This window comes from Dermacentor variabilis, chromosome 6 (assembly GCF_050947875.1).
Source record: "Dermacentor variabilis isolate Ectoservices chromosome 6, ASM5094787v1, whole genome shotgun sequence".
Classification (NCBI taxonomy): domain Eukaryota; kingdom Metazoa; phylum Arthropoda; class Arachnida; order Ixodida; family Ixodidae; genus Dermacentor; species Dermacentor variabilis.
In genome coordinates, this window is record NC_134573.1 from 112,824,329 (window position 1) to 112,847,774 (window position 23,446).

The following is a 23,446-nucleotide window of genomic DNA, read 5'->3' on the forward strand; positions in this document are numbered from 1 at the left end:
CACACGGGGCCATTTCCGCTGGGCATTGAAGGCGACCATTACGGTTCCTGTTAGGATGCCGGCAAGCGGTTCCCGTCGCAGAGTACGTGCTAGTGTGCGTTCCTTCGAGCGTGTCTTCGTCTGTTGGTCCTCTCTTCTCCCAGGCCGTGTTGTTGGTCTCTAGCTTCTCTTACCGATTCAGCCCCCCTCACCCCTCCCCGCGTACACAGAAAGCCAGAAATTGGGTAGATGAAAGAAATGGCGCTTAGCATCGTGGATTGTTAGCAGGCCGGCGTTTGTCCAATGTAGGCTAGACACCGGAGAAGCGCCCTTTGCGGAATGACGAAGCAGCTGATTACGCGAGAGGTTGTGCTCCCTCGCTTCGACCTGTTCGCTGTCCGCTAGTTATCGCTGCTCTCGCGCTGGACTGCCCATTTCGGCGGCACTTGGCTCTACCATCTCTCGGCTGCAATTTGTTGCTCCTACTTTACTCTGAGCGAAAGAAACATTCGTGTTCCTGAGCGAAAGGAACACGAATGAATGCCTCGCCTGATTTCTTTATTTTGGCCCGCTCTTTCGATTCGCCTTGACAAGGGCAGCACTTAGGCCTTTTCTGTGTATTAGAAGTAGCGAGATTGGCGCTACAGGAAAGGGATGAAGAATACAAGAAGTACAAACATCTGCAGTTGATTTCGTATCCGGCCCGTCTGTTTTGGTATTTCAGCTTCAATTCCGAACAGCTCTTTTTCATAGGTGAAAAGCTTATAAAATTAGAATATGTAAACTGACCTATGTCCGTGCACACAAATGGCTAGCTATCCTGTCATTGTCACTTTAAGCTTTTGTTTTATTCATTGTGGCTCTAAACTAGTTTGACCATGCTTTGTTTTCCTACAAATACCCAACTGCATTTGGTGGTTCAACAGCGAGCATTAACGAAAGCCTTTATAGGGGCACTTTATATGGCGTAAACCTATCGAGTAGGGCAAGAGTTTTTGCCGGGTAAGTATTCATCCAGAGAACACAATATACAATCAATTGTTATGATTTTTAATGATTCAACAGAAATTTGATTATTATATACTTAGAGTGGTACAAAACCAGCGGAGGTGCACAGTGAGACATTAGCTCACGAATTTGTAGCATCGGTCATTCAGTCCACGCCCACATGATCACGTTGGGATCAGTCAACTGTATTAGGTAGACTAATATGCCGGGAGGAAGTAAGGGTTCTTGGGATTTAAAGACTGTTATTGATAATTTCGTATGCCAAAACTTCCCACAAGACTTTCCTTTGCCCACCGAGAACTCACTACAACTCGCCGGTTGTTTGGGTTGCTCTGCACAGATATCACGGTTTGTTGAATTGGAGCAAGAGGCCAAGCGAAGCGCGAGTCACAATACTAATAACGGAGGCCGAAGCCATCAACGCCAGAAGGATGCGGCAGCCGAGCGACAGCCACGAATAGCGAAGGTGTTTTGGTTACGAAACTCGGATGACTGCTGGTAATAGGTGGCGTACAAATCTACGCTCAAGCGACAGATCCCTCATACGAGCAGGAACTAATCTCGAAGGCTATGCTTTTGCTGGCAGTTTCCGCCAAAAGCTTTGGAAGCGACTGACCCGGGCTTCTGCTCTTGCCACTGCTTCTCGAGTCGTTCAGGCTTCTCGTAGAGTTGCAGGCCACACTGAAAGCGCTCCATCATATGCTTTCACTTAAGGCACTGTAGCTATTGATCCACGTTCCAGCATAGCCCATAGCCCGTTGTACTCTTGAAGTTGGAGTATTTTCGACTAGACTGGCCAACTCCTCTGGAAGCAACGCCTTCTACGAGACACCGTAAGGACTCGTGCCTGCAGTCGAAGCACATGATTTCGCATAATCTCGATTCTACTCCCGCGCATCGGTGGGGTGAACATATGTGGTTCGATCACCTACACGCTGATCAGGAGATGCAATGCAATTTCGAGCGAAATGTTTCCGTTACACAGGCAGACCTGGTGGGACAGCCTTTATGCCAAAAACTAAATGATGTCGTTCAGAAAGCCCCAACTCGCGCAATAAAAAGTTATAGCGAAGCGACAACAACGTGGTCAGCTGTGCGGATACAAAGTTACGCGCCCAAAACGTCGATGTCACCATCTTTGTCGATATTTGTGGAGCTCGTTACGGGGACACTTGGTTAAAAAGCAGTAAAGCTTCGAATAAGTAATGAGTTCCACTTTTATTTCACTTGGTACTTTTCACTTCCCCGTATCATTTGAGGTCTTCAGTCTGTAGCTCGCACCCATTGCGGGCGGTTTTTCTTGAGCAATGTAGCCAACATTTCAACATTCCATCCGTGATACACATGCCCATACAACACAAACCCCTTAATACCCGTGTGTATGGTTTCTGTTGCACGTGTAGTTAACATTATGGTGGCTGGAACGTTTTCAAAGGAAAGCTGAAGGATTGTACTGTAGAACACGCGCCTTCCTTTTAGTTCACCATTTACGCACATCAGGAGTAAATGGATAGAAAAGAGCCTTCATAGAAACTGTTGTTTTATACATTATTTTCTTCATAGGGATTCGTCTTACCTGACGGACAGGTTTCTTCATTGGGTAGGCATAGGAATGCTTACGCATTTAAATCTTATGGAACACGCTCGTGATATCCTATTCGCCAATTGTAATTCGTGTTATTACATTACATCATCTTTTTGTCTCCCAATGCCAAGTATATACAGCACCGTTGCCAAACCAGTCCACGAAAGTGTTTTCCAGCTCTCCTATTTGAAAAGACAGATGAGTAAAGATTTTCCTTCGTTCATTTTTAATGCGAAAGCATTAAATGGCTCATGAAGCGGAAAATCCTGCGGTGCGGCCGGAAATGTACAATAAGCACCGTGGTCACAGAGACGCGCTCGTGCCACTGCTGGCTCCGACCCCACTCATTACGCTAGCGTTCCCATGCTGCCCCTCCCTCTCCGAAGGCACCGACCCCACTGGCCCACTGCCAGTGGGTGTGGTGATTGCGGAGAGTTCTCTCGTGCGCTCCGATGAACGAGCCTTTTGACTTCGACTTCCCAGTCAGCAGCTGCGCCCGGCTCCTTAGGACGTCCACGCAAGTACGCGAACGAGGCCGAGGCACGTAATGCAATAAATGATACAAGTCAACGTGAAAACAGCAATTTGGAGGACGCTTAAGCTTCGCCTTTAAGAGTGGAACGCCGACGGCAGTCAAAGATCTTTGACTGCTTCTCACACTTCCCGGCAACTGACTGCAGCTTATGTAACCGTAATGTTTACCAAGAAACGTTGGCGGTGAACATTGTGCACAAAGGCGAGCTTTCTGCTCGCTATCCCGGAGATGGCGCGCAGTCGAGTGAAAATATTTACATCATTTTCGGCTTCCTGTTATTTATTGGTACTTTTAATCTTTTAGTCTGAGAAGATTTGAAATAAAAGGCATGCGTTGTTGGTGTTTTTTTTTGTTTCATGACATTTTATTGCGGGCTGCCATCCTCAAGATGCCGAGTAAAAAAGAAAGGACCGGGGAGCTTCGAAAGATAGAGGAAACATGGTCAACGTTCATGTGAATGCGGGCGAATACTATCTAACGCAAGAAATCCCAGAAAAGCTCCGGGTAAATAACCGCTGCTTGTTTTAATTTCTTTTTTCTGTAATAAATATATCCATGAATTAAGCGCTGTGAACGCACGTCTTATCTGCATCTTCAGTTAAAGTAAGTGGCGCTGTTCAATGCTAAACATCTCTTACGCGTACGTCCGCGAACGGCAGCACGGCAGGAACCATTCTCAACCAGTTCGCCGTAGCGATCGGCCAAAAAGGCCGGTAAGCGGTCCAGCACGTACGCCGCAACGCGCCACCTGCTTCAGCACGCGTGCGGGCGCGGAGTGAGCCGTGAAACCTTGTGGAACCGGGTTGTCCCAGCTTTGCGGTAACGAGCTTGATGGGCGACGAAGACACGGCGAGCTGCTTTTCGCGAGCCCGGCGGGTCGCCTACGAGTGAGGCGAGGAATGCAGTCGCTCAGAGGAAAGAACAAAAAAGAAGCGCCCGGGCCTTCTCCTCGAGGAAGCGAGTAGATGGGTTCTCTCGTTCCCGTTGGCATGGTAACAGAGGGCTCCCCCGAAGTGTCACCGCCTGCATCTGGGCACCTGCTTACACGTCTTAGTTTAGATCCCATGAAGAAGGTAGATGGAGATGAGAAACTACGCGAGATCATATGCGTCAGTGGGAGGCTTCACATAGTCTCATAACCTCTTGCGTTATCCCGTTCTTTTTTTTTCTCTTCCCTCACAACGAAACTTATGGGAGTAGAAAACGGCACAGGTGCATTTACGGAAAGATTACAACCACACTTGAACCTCTCTGACTTGACCGTAGGACGCTCGGATGGCTTGAAGGGAGTATTGCGACTACAAATGAGCTTCGAGGCTCAGCAAGCATAGGACTGTGAGCGACGTGTGGCAGCATGTGTACCCTGTGCTTTGACGTTGACTATATCGTTGACTATATTAGTAAGGAGTGCAGAATTACGTTACGACCCCCGATGATGCTCAGAGCGTTGAAGCACGTTCTTCAAACCACCGGCTTTCCACAACAGATAGAGAATTCCCGAACAAAGGCTTTTCCGTGAGTCCTGTCTTACATTTGTTTGATATAATTTTCTCATTCTTTAATAGCATTGAAAGGCCTAAAGGTGCGTTATTCATGTATAAGAATCATTATTGAAAAGTATTGCGTGGTTATTGCTAAAGAACGTAATTAAGGTAATTTTTCCGCTTTTAACTTTATAACTCATGCGTGTAGTATGCGTTGCCATTCATCATGGTGAGCTCACTTTGTTCTTTCTAGTGTAATATATATGTAATGTATTCATGGGCGCAGAAAGCTATCATGTACGTGATGCTTTGCGACGCAATAGACACAATATGATAATCTAACATTATGCGAAACTAATTAAAGCGGGGTTTCTACAAGGAGCGACAATTAGTTTCGTCAAGCCAGAGCGTCGCCATTAATGAGCGGAAACTCACCAGGTAAACTGCATTACTTGTGTACGTCACGAATGTGAGCTCCGAAAATGGATAAACTCACCTGAAAGAGGAGCAATAACCTTCCAATACACGATCACTGACAGAACTTGTAGACCCTAATGATTTTAGAAAACAAAGACAGTTGAACATTTCGTTCTCGAGAAAGTTGGCTCGTTGAGGTTTGTTTAGCGTTGAAACATTACGGGAAGTGGTAATTCAAATGCAATGATCGGCATTTCACGATTCTGCAGGCACAATGTGCTTTCTCGACTGCGACACCATTGGCGCAGTCGTAGCTAACGGGGCTGTCTTGCAACCGCTACCTGATTTTATTATGACCGCTGCGAGTAAACCTTCTTACGAAGGCGGTGCTATAGAAACAATCGCAAATATCTGGTGCACCAAATCTTGGGCGCGGCTGCTACATTCCGGTGCCGTTACGACTCCTTTGAGCAGCAGTTGAGAGCGAAAGAGCTTGGACGTTGTTCCCACGAAGAAGTATCAGTCTAGGCACACTGTTGATGACGATTTCTAATGGCGTCCCCTTTATAAAGGGGCGGTAACAAATGGTCACCCATCCTGCTTGAGCTAATCGGGTTTTACTACATCTATCGTAGCCTAGCATTTTGCTTATCTCTGCTTCCTCTTCTCTCTAATAATTAAAGACATTGATCTCTATATTGTATTGTTAGCTATGCCTCAAACGAGCACGGCTCCATTGATCCCAATCTGGGATGCAGAAATTAACTCTCCGCGCTACTTAAAACTTCACGGTCAAAAAAAGAAAAATATATATACTTTCACGTTAGCTGTACCAGAATGTGAGTGAAAAAAAAAAGAAGTTAAAGCAAATTACGCTCACCTACGCACGCACTCAAGGTTTTGTACATCGGCCTTCTCGCAGCACACGAGAAAGGCCGACACCGAAAGGAGGGTCTGACGAAATCTACCCCGGTCAACTTCTGGCCAGGACAGCGGCCGAGACTGGCGTCGAAAAATAGAAAAAGAGCGAGAAAGAAGTACCTAAAAGGAAAAAGCAAAGTCGGAAACGGACAAAATAAAGGACGACCACGGATGCGTTAATTTCGGTTAGCCCACAGCCCGATCTGGCAGCCTCGGCAAAAAAGGCCACCGCTGCGGCTGAGCGCGATAAAAAGAAAACAAAGAAAGAATTTAAGCTGCTCCTACTAATGTGGAGCAGTGGGTGAAAGCGAAGGAAAGCACAGCAAAGCAGGAACAGCCGGAATGTTTGTTCGACATTCAGAGCTGCGGCTGCAAACGCGACTGCAGCGTTTGCGCTCGCGCGTGCGTGTGTGTGTGTGTGTCGTAATTAATTTACCGGACCCGCAACTCGTAATTGGTCGCCATGTGTTCGATCGCATGTTTCAGTGCCCTCCTCCCGCCCCCTCCCCAACCCCAAGCCCACCTCCTCTATATCTCCTCTTGTAGGGCACGTATACATACTGTCTTGGCTGGGGGGATGTGCTCATGCTCTAGGCTGAAAAGATAAAGTACATGCGAGCAAAAGGGAGTTGAGCCACGGCGGTGCGCTGTCGCCTGTGGGGCACCTCGCCTGCCTCTACTCACGCCCACTCCCAACTCCTCGCTCTCCTCCGTGCTCAGCGCTGCTCTTCCATAGCCCGCGCACTGGCCGCAGGTTTGAGACAGCCCCGACCGCGACGCAGAGCAATTTGCGGGCTCGCCTGGGCAAGTGGAGTTCTTTCATTTACACCTACCGACGTTAGACCGGTGGAGCGATTTCGAGCGGGCGGTTTTCAGTTTCTCGCGGTTGCTATCGACCAGTCGGCAGCGGATGAGAGAGACATGGGGCCTTATAACGTAAAACTATTCCACTCTGTTTTTATCCTGATCTCCTCACGTCAAACTTACGTAACCACCGGCGCAAGCATGGGGCGTTGTTTGAAAATCCCAGCCAAGCGCCCTTCTCGTTTATAGGATGTCACTTTATTTTCTTTCAAAGGGAATAGCATTGCCTAGATTGAGCAGTTTTTCTTACCTAATTGGCTGAGAAGGCGCGAGGAGCACGCTCAGGTGGAGAGAGCTTCGATGGGACCGAGCCATCACACTGAAAGGAGATAACCGGTTGAGGTGGGTGGTGCGGGCGTCTGCGATTGGTCCACTTCCCCTCAGTTAGCTTTGAATGGCTGGTCGACAATTGCGGCGGCGTGCAAAGGAAGGTTAAAAAGGCCTCTAAGACGGATCCTCAGCAAAGGAGAGTTGGCAGAGCAATGTCGCATACGTGCGAAAGACCTCGATGACGTTATACTGCCCCGCAAAATCTTTGAATATACGCAAATAAATCCGTTCTCTCCGACAGCTCCCGAGTAGCCAGTGGCACAGCGATTGGCGGGCAGCCTTCTTCCATTCCTTTCATAAGAATATTCATAAGAATACTTAGTTCTGTGAAGCATATTAATGCATCTTTAACGCGCAAACGTCATTTACACCTACCAACGTTAAACTGGTGGGGCGATTTCGAGAGTACGGTTTTCACATCCTCGCCATACCTATCAACCAAACTGCAGCGGTTTTCATGGTTTTGTGAGGTCGCGTGATAAACAGGCAATGTGAGCACAGCCCGAGAAGGTTTCACCAATAGCGATTGGTCAAACGACTTTTTTTTTTTTCGATAAAGGCGGAAAAGGCGTCGAATCAGAAATTATTATTTTTCTTTGGTTCGGTCCAACCATGCATAATCACTGTGCACATATTATATCAGATGGGGCGTTTTCACTGTTTTGGTGACGTCGCGTGACAGACAGGAGCAGTTGGTGGTGGTTTGAAGATTTTGTTATCAATCATGGAGGGCTGATTGCAGAATTCGAATAGAAAAGTTTGGAATGGCTTTACGTTACAGCGCCCATAAAATACATCCCCTAACCGAAAATTTCTCGGCGCTCCAATGACAAGATTGGATGAGTTGATTTCCAACGTTTCGTGAACACCTCAATCCCAAATGTATAAGAATTATTTGAAATTTCTTTTATGAGACTATTCATTATTATTTTACACATCCGCGTATGATGAGGATTTTAGAAAGAAAGCATACGACATGTAAGTTTTAGCGGCCCAACTAGCTCACACGCTCGTAAGACATACTAATTTCATTGGTTCCTGGCCAAAGCACAAAAGGAAGGTTAACTTGAAGGAATAATTAGTGGAGCGTTATTATTTCGCAATAAATCATACCCTACACATATTTGAGAAGAAATTAATGTCGGCAACAATCCAAATATACGACAGCACCAATAGACAAAGATGCACAGGATGGCAATATAGAAGCAGTTTTACTCCCTCAGTCCCCATAGACACTGACTGACATCTCAATTTCAATATTTAAAAAGTAAATACATATACAAAATAAACTTCTCAAAAAACCAAAAAATGTAAAAATTATATGACGACTGTTTATTATGCTTGCCTTAAAACACGCAACTACACAAAAAGAATCTACCGCCAGCTTTTAATCACTTTTACGTCATTCGTAGGGAAGAGAATTGCATCACATCATTGTTCTTGAAACAATCTTTTACTCAAACGTAATTTGTTGTCGGCGATTTCCTCTGTTGGTAGCTACTAAACTCAAGTCCACCATATTTCACAGTATTCCGGAAGGAAGTGTTCATACGGAAAATCAAAGGGCTTGCTATATATACATCCAAGAACGAAGGCGACAACGCAAGCGATCACAGTATGCCAGCCATTGTGCAGGCGACTCAACCGACTGGGATCCAAATCCACATCAGCGTTTTGGGGAACAGGATAAGTTAGATGGTTCTCCACTCTAATGGCCATTTCTAATGTCCCATCCTTGAAAAGCGCCGTCTGTACAGCCACGGCTAATAGCCAAATAAAGAAAGTAAAGAGACCACTCAAACCACGCTACATAACGCAAAATGCCGGAGCTGTAACTCACCGTGCCCCACTGATAAAAGCAGCAATATAACTACTCCTGTAAGGCGTGCTCTAACAGCGCGAGGCTACAAAGAGATCGCAGGCGTAACGATGCGTGAACACCATAGATGTGAGCCCGGACATCACCGGCAGAGTCAGACAACCAAGAAAAGAGGGAGTGTTTCCTCATGAACGAGCGAAAAGACATCAACGTATATACGAGAGAAGTATCAAAATGAACCGTCGCGATCTGTCCTCTCCGTTTTTTTCCCGAACACCATTCAGGCAATGATTTGAGGAGAGTGCAGACAAAACCGCCGTGGATCACAAAAAGAGCGGCTTCATGAAAAGAGGTCAGCTTGTTGAAGAAAAATAACTAAACAAGGCAAGCACAACCTGTCGTTCTCTCTTCTATATTTTTCACCTTCGATTATTTCATGTTGTTTTCTAGGCGAGCGGATAATATTAGGGGTCTGAAAGGTAACTATTCCGTGAGAAATAAAAAATGCAATAATATGGCGTTTATTGTGATTGACGTCGCTGTTTCATGTGCGATATGATAACGTCTGAAGGGTGCCCTCAAAGGACGGACGTACAAGAACAATATTCACACTCTGCAGGCACTATATACATAACAATGACCTAGCATACTGCACATATAACTCCAGGAAACCTCCATCGAGTGTTTTACAATATCCAGGGTCGTGTCCAGACACGTTGTCCAGACGGTGGTAGGCATTTTCGGTATCTCCTGTAGTGATCACTGCACAGCCGTAAGTAAAATACGTACACATCCAAGTTCTGTTTCTTATGTTGGTCCAGTAGTTCACCGTCAGTGTAACACTATGCGCAACTCAATCATAAAACATGGAATTTAAAGCCACCATTCTCACTGCGCAGTAATGTTTCCGACAATCAGAACCATTCTTATCCGACCACTACTATAAATTAAGGCGTCTACCGCATTCTGTCGTTTCTTTTTATTCTAGAATCGGCAAATATTGTGCATTGAGACAAACACCATGAACAGTGACACACACACACAAGGGCACGCGCTCGCACATAACAGACATACGGACATGCACACACCCAGGCAAGACAACAAGGCAACAGCGACAAGCATGCGTTATAGAGGGCGTCCAGCAAGAATAATCTTAGGATATTATTCCAGTGGTTTAAGTGGTTGTATTCTAATGCTTCTAATGGTAGACAGAACAAAGCAATTTGGATATGCTGAAACCGATTCCAATTGTTTTCTTTTCTTTCTTTCTGTAGCTCTGTGCATCTGAGCTCAGTGTCCAACAATTCATCAGCTCATGCATCAATGAAGAACTTGTAAGGAACAATGACGACGGTTTAGGAGAAAGTTTAACGACATTAAAATGATCAGTTTTAGTTTAATATTCGTTCATAGATATCCTTACAATAAATAATATACAGACAAGGGTTTCATAGTCAGACACTCCTAAGGTGATTTTAAAAATGAACTGGTTTTTTTCGTTAAGGGTGCCTTCTTTTACTTTTGTTGCACATGTAGTGAGCTTTCATTTCTTTCGGAGTTAATTCTTGTAAACAGTCCAAACTAGTCTTACCTGCGATATATAGATATATTTTATTAAATTTGGTGTATTCCTTCACTCAAGTGAACTGCGTTACGTGCAATTAATTAGCAGCTTATCAGCGACAAAATTAATTGATTACGATTAGATTTTCTTTGAAAGCGCAGATTTTAGGCGGCCGTTCTTGCTGCAAGCATCGGCGTCGCCGGCGGCATAACCGAGCGAAAGAGCGCAGCGAAAGATGAAGAATCGAGCGCCTAGCGCAGCGAGGGCTGGAAAACGACAGGAGGAAAGGGGAGGAGGTGATGGAGGAGGGGCGAGAAAAAAAACGCCTAGCGCCTCGACGATGGCTACGAGATAAGCGCCACAGCAGCGCACGTCGTCAGGGAGGTCTGACAGCGGTGGCTCCGCTGAATCACGCCCACGCCTCACCCACGCTCTGCCTCTCGTGATCTCCCCATTACCGAGGCAGTCGCGCCACACTTCGCTCCGTTTGCAACGTGCCGCACGAGAGGGATTGTCCGCACCAGCCAATATATCGCAAAATAAAAACAAGTATAGAACTCCGCTCAAGTTTCGCATTAGGGAATACCGCAATCGTCAGTTATTTTTTTTTTTAAATTCGTTTGCAGTGGAACAGAGCTCGAAACTGTTATTGAAGGCTAGCACTTAGTCGCGTTTTAACGCGTCTTGGAGAAACGAATTTGAAGAATAATAAGTTGCGTTCGGAACTGTTTCAGTGTCAACAAAAATGAGACTCTTGCGTCCGCCCCCCTTTCTGTCTGTTTCGCTTACGCCGACGCTTTAAACAAAACTATACTTTTGAATATTCAACAGCACCGGGCTTTTCTCAGCCCACATTAGAACCACCATTAGCGGCGGCAGGAAAACATCCGCTTAGGAACCCATGAAGGGCAAAACTCGAAGAAGGAGCCACGCTCCGAGAAAAATGGGAAACTGCGGGCGTCACTCACGCTAAATAAAGAGATTACGAAGTAATGAGGAGAGCACTTGCAAGAACCAAAGAAAAACAACAAAAGGCAAGAAAGAAACGCGCTTTGCGCTGTCAGCATCGACAGCGAGGAAAGAAATCATGGGAAACTGGCTAAAACTACTCGAAGACACAAGAGTCAGGTTTCATTGCGTTAAGGACGTCCGGACACGGTTGCCCAAGAGGTCTTCTTCAAACGCGCTCGAATTCGTTTAACGCTTGAATAATTCCCAGAGCGCACGCTTCGTCCTTCGCGGGATGCTATTTTTGTTTTTGATTTTTTTTCTATTCGTCAAATATTCACCTCCAGTTCGGTTCAGCTCCCTCATGTTTCATTAGAGTTTTAATTGGAGCCACATCTGCGACAGATGCTGGTTATTCGCAGGAATAGTCGCGCAATTGAACCGGGAAACCTCTCACACGCGCATTACAATAGCGCTTGTTCCACCAGCACTGAGTGAGTTGTAAACTAAAGAGTCCAAAGGAAGCTTCAATTATATTTCGAGTAACTGGCCGTATCAGATACGCGGAAGAAGACGCCACAATTCTTTTTTTTTTATCCTTGCGCCACACGCGGTGATAAATACGGAATGGCGCACTTTTGGGTCTTTTGGTATACGTAACCTTCCATATTTGTAGAGCAGGGTACATACAAACAAACAAGCTCAAAACAAAAGAACAAAACATGACACAAGGTGCGATGGCTCGAGAGCTTAGTCACGTGGTAGCCCAGACTGCTTTTTCCTCTGAAACTGAACTGAAGTTCGATTTGATTGAGTTTGAAGGTGTGACGGGCTGTGTTTTGTCGACGTAAGACAAAGACTAACGATGAACAATGAATATAATCATTGGCCTTTCATGTATTACATTCACGATTGCCGTGCTTTCCCTCGCAGATGCGAAAAGCCATTCTAATATGTTTCCCACCCTCAGAATATATATATATATATATATATATATATATATATATATATATATATATATATATATATATATATATATATATATATATATATATATATATATATATATGTATATAACGCAATTATTGTTCGGATCAACCAAGCACTAAACAATGCGGGTTTAGAGAGGATGCGGCCATTTCATTTGAGCCAGCCTAAAGTGCTACGAAAAGAAATAAAAGGACAGCACGAATGGGGAACTTTAGCGGGCTGTAAAGTATCTTCGGGCTTTATAATTTTTTTTCTTTCTGAAGTGCACATAACGTCTGCAATACCCTTTATTGAAGTTTTTAGGTAGGCTAGGAACACAATTCGCAAAACTCTACTTTCGTAAGTGCTGTTTTTCATTGGCTAATCACCTTCGCTAATAATATGTCCTACATCACTATTGGTTGACACACAAACTTTTAGCGTTAGAACATTTTGTGAATACGGGCTCAGGTTTTCTGAATATGGCTGCGCGGCCCCTCGATCTTAGCGTATTGTAAGAACGGTATTCAACTTGAAACAATTTGAAACATGGCACAAAGGGAGACAAAGGACGTCGCTGTAAGTTGGTAATTGAACTGTCAGTTCAAAGACGTCCTTGGCTTTCGTGTCCCTTTGTTCCGTGTTTCAGTTCCGCCGTTCAAACTCTCCCTATCGCATTGTTTCAGTGAAGTTGCAGGCAGAAATAATAGCTATCGTAGGATCTACATTTTCGCAATGTGGCGCTGCGATGTTCAGCGGTCGTTGTACTGTGCTATTCGTTCTTGATGTGCCCCCCCCCCCCCTAACCGTGCTCTCACGGCCAACATGTGTCTGCGCATTTGATTTCCCTTGTTATGTGTTTTAATGCGAATAATTCACAAAGTAAATGATAATGTTGTGGTAGAAGGACGTTTTATTGATTGTTCGCTAAGTCGCTAAGTCGACAGCTCTGCCGAGGCATCGATATTACAAACACATCATTTCGCGGAAGAATTCATGACATGCATGTCATTGAGATGACGGTGCGTCCTAAGAGTGATTGCTGCAGGATACAATAACACATTAAAAAGTGGTAATTGCAGGTACAGAATGCGTAGGTTTAGATAAGTTTTAACAAAATTACGTGGTTCATTTGCGTAACGATGTCTGTAGTCATCGCTTAAGTTGGACGCGAAAAAGAATGAAGAGATTTTATTTATTTATTTATTTATTTATTTATTTATTTATTTATTTATTTATAGGGTTGCGGTGTCGACGGTTACGGGGGGGGGGGGGGGGAGAGGTGACAAAGCTACAACTAACACCAGCTGTGGTGCCCCGCGAGCAGGGGATCAGTGGAGCAACGAACGTATTCGAAAGCAAAATATATGTAGCCCTAAATAAAAAAATCACTTTCATAGGGAACTTGATTTACATCACGGTGTGTCTACGCAGCAGTTGCTCTTTGCATGCAGACAGGCGCGAAGAACTCAGCGCAGAAGAATGAAAATGAAACGGGGGCTTAGACGGCGAGAGGTGTGCATCTCACCTAATAAGCAGAGACAAGCAACTCTAGAAAACAATAGTCGGTAAGAAAAAACCGGTAAGAAGCAAGGGGCTACACTCAGTTGTTTATGCTTAACATTGCCTTTCGCACATATACCTGTACCGAACTCATGCGCCATGTACAATGTTTTGCCTTGAACAACATGGCTAGTGGACCACCAGGAAACGATGGAAGATAAGAATATCGATGTTTTAAACACAGAAGGGAGAACATTATACGTCAGATCTAACACACTAACTGAAATTTATGCTATGCGACGCTTTCTTATTTCTTGAAGTTCATCCATCCACAGGCAGGATTTACAGGATTTACAGTGGAGGAAAAGAATTAGCAAGATTACCAGCAGGTATGGAACCTGTCTGGTGAGGAACATGGTAACGAAGAACGTTAAACGGAAAGTCAGAGTAGTTGAGATAATCTCATGGGAGGCGCCAATGGAAAAGAGATCTGCTATGAGTATATACTTAAGAGGAAGAAACGAAATCAGGAAAGAAAGAATTTATGATAACTTAAATTAGTCTGATTACGTTTCCGAGCGAGATCACGATGCCTTAGAACATGCACTTATAAAGCAACTTATAAGAATGAAGCATGTGCTTGCTGTGGTAAAGCTAGCGAAACGCTGGAGCATGTTTTATTAGGATGTGAAAATACTTAGCATCTCTGGCCTTCTCGAAGTTCTTGGGTTCAGCGAGAACAGGGGGAAAGTAAACATGTCCACAGTAGAGATTAGTAAGCTGCAATTGGGCGATTGGTGGAAGAAAAGCAGGGAAACGACAAACAATGGAGGAATGCAAGAACGAAGTTCGCAATATTGGTTCAGAAACTTTGGTTATGGGAATTCATCCTGGTTCCTTTTTTCTTTATTTCTCTCTCTTTCTCACTCTCTCGCCTTCTTAAACATAGGCAGGACATTAGGCAATATAATAACAAGAGCTTAGTGGCGCAACCCACTGCCCCGTTCCAAAGAGGACGCTCATAGCATCTATCCATCCAATAGATACGGTGCCAGGGAACGCATGAAGCGCGAAATTGTATTTTATCTGCCCCGCGTTATTTCTTACACCAACTGTGACTCAAAACGTGAGTTTCCGCCCAGTGGTTTGCGAGTCGTGAAGGAAAAGAACCCTCTGAGCGCAGGCACATGCTCAGAGGTGCATGAAACACAGCGACGCACGTTTAACGCTTCCGCCCCTCCAAATAACAAATTATCACTCAGCCACCCCCACCAAAGACCTTAGTCGTTTATAAATCTCCTTTGCGTTCCATCTCCGCGCCGCAGCTGCGTGAAAGGCCACTCGGTAGGTCTACTCGACGTGAACCCCTTGCCAAATCCAGAGAAAGAAGACGAGGCAGTGAAGCTACGTTAACATGATATACCTGAGTGACTGTAATGTAATAGGCCTGCCCATAATATATGGATTGTACTGCCTGCAGAATGGGCTCACGTTACAAACAACACTCAAATATATTAGGTGATACATCGTGTACTATATTGTAAGGGATTGGCCCACCAAGTCGCGGCGTTTCAATAACCTGTCTGCGCGTTCAGCCTATAGTTTAGTTTGCAGCCTTCCTGTGTACACCGTATCTGGTGCAATACCTTCCGATGGCATGGAGAAATGAGCAGTTTACCTCTCAATTCCCGTGTATTACCCAAGGCAGCAGCCATATGTGATGCAGGACAGGAGCACAAAAGTACACATCCGAATGACGTAACCACACCACTTTGAACTGTAACATAAACCGCAAACATAAAGAGGCTAAAAAAAATGAAAAATAAAATGTCATACGTCTGTAACACTACTGCACAATTTACCTCTGCGATACTATCACATGAAACACAGACGATAAATATCGGAGCCTACACACACACACACACACACATATGTGTGTGTGTGTGTGTGTGTGTTTCTTTCACATCGAGAAGCTCCTCACGTAATGAACCAGTGCTCGCGGTACTATACCCAGGAGTTACTTTTTGTACCGTAGCACATTTCAAATAACGGTCTTAAGTCCTGGCCTGCAACTTCAATTGTTCCTGGAACACGTGAAACATAGCAACACTTGTTTGGCACAGCTCCAAAATGGATATATATATTATTGGTACTTTACAAGAACACAAACGCAAAAAACTAGGCTGCTCGCACAAAAATGCAGCTCAAGGGTCTTGTGGGAGCGCGTACTATCACAACATATACAGGGTGTTTCACGTTGCGCCAAGGATTAAAGAAAATGGTTAGTTGCAGCTGAATGAGACCAACGGCATATGGTTTGCCGTCATGTGATTCTCCTTGAAGTATTACTTATATTCCGCTTAAATAATTAATTAATAAATTAAGATGACTTATGCAAACGTCTTGATATTCACTTTAGGGCCAAGTGCGTTGCATTTTGTTGTAAAAGTGGTTCAGGAACGACCGATCCAATGTTTTGTGTCAGCGTACATGCTGAGTGGAATTTTGCTACCGCGTTTATGGATGCCCCGCGAAATAAGAAATAGAACCACGTGACAGCGCTCGAGCGGAATATAAAGAAATAGTCTAGGACGGCAAACTATATGCCGTTGCGTTCATTCAGCTGCGGCTAACCACATTTTTCTTTAATTCTTGGCACAACTTACGCGAAACAACCTGTATAGGAAATCGTGGTCCCTATGAAACGTCACTTTAAGCGCACGTTCAGAAACATTGTGTTTAATAATAATAATGATTGAATAAGTGTTTCCAGAAACCAAAGCGAGAACGTGGGTTGTACCATGTATAGTTTCGGTTTTCTTTATTCATAGCTTTTCTTTGTTGTCGTTGTATTAACCGTCAATATTTAGCGAGGCTACCTGTATTCTTTGGATAGGACACCTACTCTGCTGCTGATAAAATCAAAAGGCATGGACTTTTTTTTTCCATTCCTAAACCCCTCTTTTTGTGACGCCCTTCTTTCCCTCCATCATTTTTAGCGGAGTTGCATGTGCTCAAACATACGCTGGCTAACACTCGGTTTTTCTGTAAAGAGATTTCTCTTTCTATACATAAAATAAATTTCTGGTTTGATATTAGCGCGGTTTTTATATTTGACGAGGAGTGAATGACAGGACACAGAGCACAGGTACCGGATTCACAAATCGTTTAGTTTGTAAGTGCTTTTCGTTCGTAAGTGCCGAACGCCATTGTGAATTATATGCCCAACATCGCGATTGGCTTAAAGCTGCTCTTGCCGATAGTTCTAGCGTTAGAGCGTTTATTGTGAATTCTGGCCCAGGTTCGCAAGACAACGACTGCCGACTTTGTTTTCATATCAATATGAAGTTCGCCTGATCATGAGTGTGTCCAGAAGTCAAAACGAGTACCTCGGGTATGCTATATACACGTTTTCCAGTAGATGAGACAAAGTTACCTTATATCTCTATCTTATGATCAAGAGATAAATGTGTTTTATAAAAGACAAGATAAACAAAAACTACTCAAGAGAATAAAGGACTAATAAAGATATTGCCCCCACACTAAAAGCGACAGAGCAGCAACTAGATAATAATTAAAATTAGCTGCTTGTGATCACATTCAATTCATTTAAAAGAGAAACCTAGCCTGGCAAAGGAGATGGAGGATGTCCGACAGAACATTTCTATCGTGGAGACACTCCGTGGGCTTTGGCCCACGGAACATTAAGAGCGGAATTTTTTGTTTTGTTTTTGTAAAAATTTGTACGTTTCTGCTGCTTCGTTTCGAACTTCTCACTTTTAGATTCGGAACGTCAGCCGGCCGCTCAGCAGACGGCGTACGGGAAGAAGTATCAGCGTGTTAAATTTCTCTCTGGAATTTTTCACGCCCTTAGCTCGACACAATCTGCACAGGAGGCATTTTCCAATTATGTAAATGAGAGAACTTCGCAAATTACGACGTCCACTGTAAAAGGAGGAAAGAAAGCCACGTATATTGAAAAACGAACGGAAAGAACGAGGCAGGCCTTCTAAAGAAGACGCGCAGTGAAATGGAATGCCAGCAAAGTCCCTTTTCTATAGCGCGTGCTTTGATATCGTCTGTTCAAATGTGGGAGGGCGCGGATAACAAATATTTCTTTACAGCTCCTGGGGTTTCAAATGCACGTAATGGTTAAAAGTCATTTGAGCAGAAACAATCAGCAAATGTGAACGGTGCTTTCTGATCCGTCATCTTTATTCTTTATCGTCGTTATTTTTTTATACCGTTCATGAAGGCAAAATTAGAGAACTCAAGTTTCTCAAAGAGCCTTTAAGAATTCTCGGTCATTTTCTTTGCCGCACTCAGTTTGGATAGTTTTGTACTTGCTTCAAACTCTGATCGCAGATGTTACCACGGCTTTTTGAAACGCAGCAGAGACCATTGTGTTGACTTTAGTATTATTTATATTTTTGACGGAAACAGTGGGTTATGAATTTTAATGAATCAACCGATGGAACGCTTAGATTGAAATAGCAGTCGTTTTAAACTTCGCAAGGCCCGTTTATTTGCGTTCGTTCAATTCATTCCTTTGGCCCAAAGTTCAGTGCACTTATGCAGCATACGTATAGGGCATATTCTTTAGTGCCTCTGACCGCGTGACAGCTTTATATGCATCCCTATTGCTCCCCTAGCATACTTTAATTTCTCCGTTAATGAACATGCATTACAGACAAAATTCATGTAACCAAGCAATTATGTCGTATTGTAAGTTAGTCAAACCTTCTGCGCTTTTGAAAAAAGAAAGCGTTCGCAGCTTGCACTAGTGGTGTAAGGCTGGAGTCAACAGCGGACCTTGTGATCACCTAGCTTTTACGTGGCTTGCCTAAGTTGTTTGTAGGTTTCGCGAAGTTATGCTAGCTTTTACTAAGTTGTTGGTAGGCTTGGCTAAGACGTTTCTAGGTTTTGCGAAGTTTGGCTAAGTTGTTTGTGGGTTTTGCGAGGCTATGCTAGATTTTGCTAAGGTGTTTCGGCGGGCTTGACGCTGGAAGTTTTTGAGCAGTCGCAGGCCAAGATTGCTTTTTAGACGATGTCGAGCATTCAGGCGCCGACACTCGCGTTCCATGGACTGAAACTCGGGATCCATGACTCGGCGTCGCCTCTTCTCAATCGCAGCTTCGGTGCGGTGTTCCGGATCAGTTCGGCGGTGACGCATCGCTTCTCGCTTAACAGTATGGCGCTCTTCCTGGTAAGCTGCTTCTTCATCAGGCGTCCGGACTTTCTCAGGTATTCCCATGCCAGCAGCCAGTACGCACGGAGTGGAGGAGTCGAGAGGTGTGTCGCGTGCCGGCTGTTTCTCGCCTGTGAAATCACGACTCCGCCCTACGCGCGTGGGGTGCGAGGAGGTTACATGGCTCGGTGCTCTCGCAGGTGGTTGCTAGGCAACGCGATGTGGCGCACAGCTCGGCTGAGTTTTCTGGTATTGCTCCAATGGCTGAACGAAACCTGAAAGAGCTCCGCTGTTAAAATATATAGTAACGTGACAAGAAAACACCACTGAGCAGCTATACACGTGAAAGAGCTGCGAAAAAGATTTATAAAGGAATCTTCAATAAAGAAACACTTGCAGTAGCGCTTAGAACCAAAACGGTGCTTAATGGACGCTGCTCTTGCTCTAAGGGACTACGTGCAAATAATTCCAAAAACAAAGTATCTTTCAAGTAAGCCTACGCACATCTTCGTCTAAGAAAAATAATCTGGGTGGTGGCACCGGAATGTATGCCAATAATTGCACAGCTGGGCACGACGCCAGTGAATTTTCCTGTCATCATTCATGCGCAGTAAGAAGAAGAAAAGGATCCCGGATATCTGCGCCCAAAAGTGGGCAGTTAACTTCGATTTGACCACACAAGGGCACGCCTCCCTCCCGGGGAGGGTGTGTAGGAACCGCTGCAAGCCGGATCGATTATTCGGCACTCAGGCCCCGGAGACGCGATTCGTGACAGCCGCTTCACGCTTGGCCGGACCGTCTAAATTTACAGCTCGAACCTCTTTTCCACGGGTTTCCAACGCTCCTGCTTTCCTCTCTCTCTTGTTTCTTTCGTCGTTTCGACACTTTTTGCGCGCTTCGGTGCCTTTTCTGTGACAGCTCGTCTAGTGTGCGCTGTTTCGTTCCGTCCCTGAAAAGTGCGCGGCGGCCACTTAACTGCACCGAGACAGTTCTTCTAGAAAACAAAGAAAATGCGCACCGTTGCTCAAAGTCAATGCGCTGTCATGTGAGAGCCTGCTTGGAAGCCTGTTAAGCACCCACAATGAGGTTATTTCATTATCCTCTGCACGAACTACGTCTCAACGAGGGTTCCGGCCCCAAAGGGAAAGTATATCGCTCTCTGTCTCAATCGGATGCATTCAACTTGGTTAAGGAAATGCGAAAACACCCGTGTAATCAGGTTTAGGCGCACATTAAAGAACCCCAGATGGTCAAAATTTCCGGAGTCCCCACTATGGCGTGTCTGATAATGGTAATCGTTTTTGGCCAGTAAAACCCCATATTTCTTTTTTCAACTTGTTTAAACTCTATCAAAGATAGGCGAAAAAAGATTAGAAGAAATTTGACGATTACTTTCTGCAGCAACTAAGTGGCTATGTCATTGCGTTTCTGTATTCGAGATCACGATTTCAATAGTAGCCGTGGGAGCAGCATTTATATGGGGTTGACATGCAAAACCGCTCGTGTACTTAAATTTAACTGCTCGTTAAATGGGTACGGACACGATATGTTGTACTATGCATATCTTGCGTTAAATGGAAGCCTAGACATTATGAACCCTAGAAAAAGATATCGATAAGCCTCAAAGCGACGTTAATAATTTCTTACAATAGCTTTTCGACAGCCAGTTTCGGTTTCGTTTCTATGAGGATTGCCTATGTCGTGACATCAGGAAACAATATATGGGAACAGGACCGTACAACGTCTAGCCGCTCGTTCCAGTTCACTCGTTCATCCCGCATGCTGCCACTCATTGTGAAGGCTGATGTAGCAGCCCTGTGGACGACCAAGCCAGCCGGAGCGAATGTCAACATGTCGTAATGTACAGCTACCACGTGATCACACACTCTGTCGTGATGCCACGAAAGAGTATCCTCTAGGAAAACAAAACACAAACTGGCCGTAGAAAAGTTGTTATACTAAATTATTTAGGGCGCTCTGAGGCTTCTCTGTAATTTTGAATGCGTAAGCATTTGCAATTCTTACGCATAGAAAAAAAATTACCGACGATTACGTTACTTCCTAATGCGAAATTTGAGCGCAGCAAATAAGCTGTTTCACCTTTTCGATAGATTGAGGCAAAGAAATCGAGCAACACATGTATGCGCTATCACAGAATTTTTTTTTTATTTTTCACACGTATTCCTTTAACAAAGACTCCACTAGGTAAGCTTCTGCTTCGGCGGCACGCACCTCTGGATTCTGACGGCGACGGCGCTGGGCCTCTGCTCTGGCAGCTCGTTTAGCAGCAGCAGCAGCAGCAGCAGCAGACGGAGGACTTCCATCGGTCGTCTCGCTCATGGCTCAGAAAGAACTGGCAGATAATTTCGCAGTGGCGAACGGCAGCGGGAATTTCGGCTCGGGCGGTGCACATATACAGATCCGCCGCCACCGATCTGGCTCTCTGATTGCCACCGCACAGGGCGAACGGCAGCGGCAATATCGGCTCGGGCGGTGCACATATACAGATCCGCCGCCACCGATCTGGCTCTCTGATTGCCACCGCACAGGGGTTGCATTGGAGGAGGAGCGAAGAAAGGAATTAAGTTCGAGCCGGCGCTTTGACAACCGGAGACTTGCAGGAAGAGGCGGGAGGGGGGCGGCGTGTACACCCAGCGGCAAACGATGGGGGCAGAAGCGCGCGCAGCAAGCGGACAACACGATAAAGGGAGGAGGGAAGAGATAGCAGTGACTGACTGATGCCGCTGACGCCGATAGTGAGTCAACCCCAGCTGCGGAGTTGGTTTCAGGGACAACGCCGCCGATGCCGACACAAACAATATGATACCCTCGCTTCCGCAGCGCTAAGAACCAGGTCTAGCCGTGGGAAGGTGGTCACGTATTCGTCGACGTGCCGGGGCCTACGTGAAATAACCGGCGCGTCGGCAACTGAAGAGCACCCTATCCGCCACACAAGAACAGGGGGGGGGGGCCCTTTCCTCCTCTTTCTGCATGGCGGCGACGGTGTTCTATGCAGTCACGTTATCTTGACTCTCTAGCGGCGTCAGCGGCATCCAGCGGTATCAGTCGGTCGCTGCTAGCGCTGGGGGGATGAAAGGGGGGCGGAGCTGGTTACGAGGCCGACGACAACGCCGACGACGACGCGAAACCCAGGAACGGACGCCAAAGAGCTGCGCTCTAAAAACCGTCCCTCCGTCCGTCCCGTAACACGACCGCTTTCGAGATCGCGCCAACAGCAGCGAGCGGATTCACGTCCGTGCAGCTTCTCGCTTCAACGCCAACGAAGCGGCGAGAACACAGCGGCCTCACGGAGCTCCCAGCACACACGTCACTCTGCCACTTTCGCAGATCGCTTTCAAGATACGGACTCGCGCGTCTCTCTCCAACGCTAAGTAATTGTCGAGAACATAGCGCGGGAAGCTTATCAGCAGTTGGCACTCTTTGCGGACATCACTGATTGCTTTCGAGATTGGGCCCGCGCGGCGGTGCCATACGAGGCTGCCGCCCGAGTGCGTTTGGAAATTGTTCCACGCGGATGAACAAGGCGTTAAAGAGTGACAGCGGCTTGTAATGATGGGAACATCATCAGCGCACCTGATGCCGCCGTCCGCATCCGTTCGTGTCACCACAGTGCTGTCGTTTGTGCTGGCTTGATTAAGTTTCATAACATTGATAGTGACACCGGGATGCGTGGAGATGAGCAAGTGGCACAATATTTACTGATGCTTAAAGAACTCCCAGAGGTGTTTCTGCGTGAATTCTTTCTGCGGTTTAGAGCTCTAGGACGTTCATTTATTGCAAAAGATGAATTGTTCGAAATATTGTGCCAGTAACCCTTTAAAGAAGCCTGAGGGGCCAAAATTAATTGGCAGTTGCCTACCTCGGTGTGCCTGATGATCAATTGGAGGTTTCGGCACCTAAAAAAATTCAGAATTTATTTTTATTGAAATTTGACGTATATTCGACAGTGATTAGCGCTTCACTTGGGATTTTAATGTATGCGTTTATCCTGTTGTGCACGCGAAATACTGCTTTCACTGTTTAGCTACGGTAAAAACCCAGCCAGTACCTTAGCTGTGAGTTACGAATCTTACTTTTTCTTGGGCAAGATTTTAGCCTGAAAAATGAACAAGCAGCACTCATAACCCTACTATAGGGGCGAGAAAAGTCGCACGTAATCGAAATCTGATCTGACGAGTGACGTTTATTCTCTATTTATACATGTATCACAGTACATTCCCTGGTGATCGCTCCTGCTCGCATTCGGATACCATAGGCGCTTCTTGCGACGAGGCCACAAATCGGTAACATTGACAATCCGCTGAAAAACTG